The sequence below is a fragment of the Coptis chinensis genome, chromosome 7, assembly GCF_015680905.1.
Source record: "Coptis chinensis isolate HL-2020 chromosome 7, ASM1568090v1, whole genome shotgun sequence".
Classification (NCBI taxonomy): domain Eukaryota; kingdom Viridiplantae; phylum Streptophyta; class Magnoliopsida; order Ranunculales; family Ranunculaceae; genus Coptis; species Coptis chinensis.
Window position 1 is genome coordinate 88,033,074 of NC_141462.1, and position 4,392 is coordinate 88,037,465.

Here is a 4,392-nt window from a genome sequence, read left to right on the forward strand (position 1 = left end):
AAGATCAGTGAAGCGAATCTAGGCCTCTGAAAAGGATTCATGAGGATTCTGGCGGAAGAAATGAATATTTTAAAGCATTTTATCTGTCTTTAGCGGTGGGTAAAACTGTTCCATGAATAATTGAACAAGTTTGGCCCATGAGTCCACAGAATTAGGCGCTTGGGCAGTTAACCAAGATGCCGCCTTATCGGCGAGGGTGAAAGGAAACACCCTCAATTTAATTTGCTCCGAACCAACGGTAGGATGATGAAATGTGGTAAGAACTTGTTCAATCCTATGCATATGTTGATAAGGTTTCTCATGGTCTAAACCATGAAAAATGGGTAACAAATTAAATATATTCGGGAGATTCGAAAATCCCCCACTGGGTCTGCAAGAATGATGCAAGACTTAGGGATATCGTTAAGGGCTTTATAAAAATTAGAGAGAAGAGTTTCTATTTTGTCAGCCATTTGTGCAGGTGTAGTGTGTGGTATTCTAGATAGGCGTGTGCGTTGACGTTTATGATAAATAACCGAAGATGGTTTACTAGTACCGGACCTCATACAAGGCTAAGGCCAATAAGAAACAAACCACGAACAAACAATCAAACAACCCTGATATGCTAGAAAAAAATCCTCTAATAGGAGAGGCGAGGAGTGGAATAAGGAGTACCTAAATGCCTCCTTGCTATGCGTATGAATAACATCTTGTATACACGATCACAGTGTATTCACGAAGTTGGAAACACTGAATAACTTGAATGAAGTGAGTTAGAAATGAAACTGTGAAAATCGGGCTAATTCGTAAGCGGGGCGTGCTTGGAACTAGGCGGAAAAGGGTACGGGCGCGCTCTTGCCTAAACTAATGTCTAGTGTTTTTAGAGCGTGCGCGCTCCCGAGATAGCCTACTATGGGTGCGGGCATGCTCCGTGTAGAATTCTGAAAAAAAAAAATTATGAACCAAACAAACACAGTAAGAACCAAACAAGGGTGGGTGGGTTTAATGGAATTTTGGTAGGGATGAAAATATTAAAAGAAACGAATTTAAACAGAACTAAGATGGTAGCGACGCCATTTGATAAAAGTAAAAGCTATCGTTTACTCCTACTTAACTAATTAAACTTAAACAGAAGTAAAGAATACAAATTTACTCTAAACTATCAAAGTTCTACTCTCGTGAATCATGCAATATATGGAGTAAAGAATTCGTTCCACTCCTAGTCCTTTAAATGTAAGTATCCACTAGTTTAATCGATATTAACAAAATGGTTGAGAGTAATGAATTGAATTATCTAATATGGCAATTGAACTTAAATAAGATGTTTAACTTATACTATGATAATTGAATATTGAAATGTGAATATGGATAAGGGATTAGGGGGATTTGAATCCACTTGATGTACTCCTAATATGCTAGTTATGATTATTGCAGCCCTAATCAAATAAGATTAAGTGTTGATCCCTAATTACTCATGGCAATCTCTGCCAACTAATAATTAGCATGTGAGGAAGTCCAATCCATTCTCATGGCAAATCAACTATCCTTCTAGAGTGAAACTCTTAACAAGCAATAATTCTAACTAACATATCAAATCTTCATCAAGCTTCATCAAACCCTTCTAATGGAGGTTTAGCTAGAGGTCATTAGACTATCATAAACATATAAAAAAGAAGAAGACATGATGAAGAACAATACTTTCTTTTATTAATCTAATGAATATTGAAGAACAATAAATAACTTAAGTTTAAACTATATTAACTAAGTCTAAATTCTAATTATCTATCTCTAAGTAATTATATCTATCTAAGTCTAAGTATATTTAAATATATGCCTTAGTCCTCTTTATATAAGAGAGGCTAGGTCTACATTTTCGTGCATGGGCTTTGGAGCCATGTTTTGGGCCCTTAAATCAAGCCCAAAACCTAATTACATAAGTCCAAAAAGGATTTCTCTACTGGAAATTACTATAACAGCCTTTTTGTCTACTTCTACTCCTCTGATTGGGTCAAGACCTATACTGTTAGAAAGCTTTTTCCAAGCCGGTCATTTTGACATATAATAGGCCCAATTATGAAGTTTGAGTCCAATGATACGGCCTGCGGAATTTCTGTTGACTTTTCTGCTCTATTTCTGCTCGCGTTGACTTTGACTTGTCAGCTTTGACCGGGCTTTAAAAAGGTTTTTTCTCCTTGAATCTTGGCCTTTAATCATAGAACTTCTTAGCAACCAACCTTTGCTCCTTTATCTTGCAAAAGTGATATGTTTCTTCACATATTTGACTCTAATGCCTGAAATATATAAACGCATGTAAACAGTACTAACTCATATTTATTATACACATAATTGGTCTAAATGTAATAATATTAAGGGGTTAAAACTATAGTTTTGGGCTCTTATCACCACCCAAGAAAAGATCATGTTTTCCTACAATGTTGAGATCACCATCGGAAATTCGTAGTATGGAGACATCAAAGTTCCTACTACCAAGATCACAGATTGCTATTAAACCCTCCTTGTTAATCAACCCATAAGATATTGCAGAAGCAATAGGCTCATTAATACATATCAGTGGATCTAGCCCTGCCATTAACTCAACATTCATTATTTCCTTATATTGAACATCAGTAGTCTTTCTTGGAAAAACAATGATGGCATTAGATACTGACTTTCCATAGTACTTCTCTGCAGTTTGTTTTATGCCTTTCATAATCATGGCTGCAGTATTTGTTGGAGAATACTGCTTTCCATAGGCAACACACACATCTCCATTAGGAGCCCTGACTATCTTATAGGAACCCATTTCCATTTCTTTCGATCTGGACCAGTGGGTCATCATATTTTCTGCCTAAAAGTCGATGAATCCTAGTAATCGTGTTTGTTGGATCGGTCCCCACCAAACTCTTTGCCTACGGTCTAATAATAAAATTCCCCTCACGGTTAAATGCAGCCACTAATGGAAAAGTTTCCCATAAACTTAGTGTTTTCTCCTTCCATAATGACTACACGTGTGTCGCTAGTTCCAAAATTGATACTGAAATGATCATTGGCCCCTGTTGTAGTCTCTGGTTTCATAATTGCTCTATAGGACCCATATCTACCAAACAAGTTCTATGTGCACCAAGAATTTTGAAAGAATCCCCAAAGTCATCATGACCAATTTGTCCAAGAGAGATTAAAGCATTGTATTATTTTCTTGTGGCTGTCCATGCCAGTAATTTTACATTTTGCACTGCAAGAACTATATACTAATATTGGTGAAATGCTACATATGCACACCAAATAGAATGGGATACACTATAGGAATTAGTCCTTTCAATAATACCAAATAATTTGTCATCTTATTTGCATTTGGCGTGCTATAAAGTAAATCCTTCAATTAAATATACCTTATTTAATTAAGTACAAAATTCAACCTCCAAATAACACTGTCAATAACCTATTCAAATATATAGAAAGCAAGACAACCAAAACCTCAACAGTAAGAACAACCATTATATATACAATGAAATCCATTCTAAGAGCTGTGCTTATTCTCCAATTCACTCAACGTTCAACAGGAGTAACAAAAGGTGAGCTGGAGATAAAGTTTAGCTTAGAAACTCAATCACTTCAGCATGTTTTTTTCTGTCACTCCAAACCTATAACTTGTCTTGCGCTTAAGAGAAAGGGAAGGTGGATAAACCAAATAGTACCCACTGAAAGACTTTTACCATGCATATTTGGCATCTTTTGTCGAGTTTTTTGAGTTCTAACAAATAGAGGCAAAGTAATAAAGTCTTCATCAGTTCCAATCTTCCATGGGCATTCATGAGCATCAATCCGTCAAAAGTACACCAGCGCTTTGTGGTACAGTAAGATAAGGTGGTGCGTCGAGCTAGCTTCATGAAGAAGCTAATGAAAATGAGAATATCTATATTGGAGAACTCCAGTTGAAAGTTGAGTCAATTGGAGAAATATGCACAACTATGATAATGGATTTTTGCACGCGGTGCACTGTGATTTCATCAAGATTAGTCTGAAGAGCGAGAAATAAAATGTGTGCAAAATAAAAGAAAAAAGAAATTAAAGAAATATGTACTAACCGATTATTTTTTAAAAAAAAAGATCAAATCCTGTAAAAAGAAAATGAATATACAATTAGATCTCAGGGTGACTCAAACATGCTAAAACATGTATTCATATGAAACAGCTGAAGGACCACTTTTGAATTCCAATTTTGTCATCCTTTACAATATGAACATATGACTACAATGAAAAAGGATAAGTAAAGTACATAGGTGACTCTTTTATAGTAAAAGTCCTGTGCCATGAAGAGGATAACAGAGAATGCATTCAGGCAGTACCAAGAGCTCCTATGCCATAATGATTTCTCACAGAGTAATTGGAATCAATCCCGCACCTTCTTAAATC

General features: G+C 35.9%; 1 pseudogene; it reads right to left on the bottom strand.

The window, feature by feature from the left end:
- Nucleotides 1-2,359: 2,359 nt before the first annotated feature.
- LOC147489701 (heat shock 70 kDa protein, mitochondrial pseudogene) lies at nucleotides 2,360-2,788 on the bottom strand (annotated as a pseudogene).
- Between the last annotated feature and the right edge of the window lie 1,604 nt (nucleotides 2,789-4,392).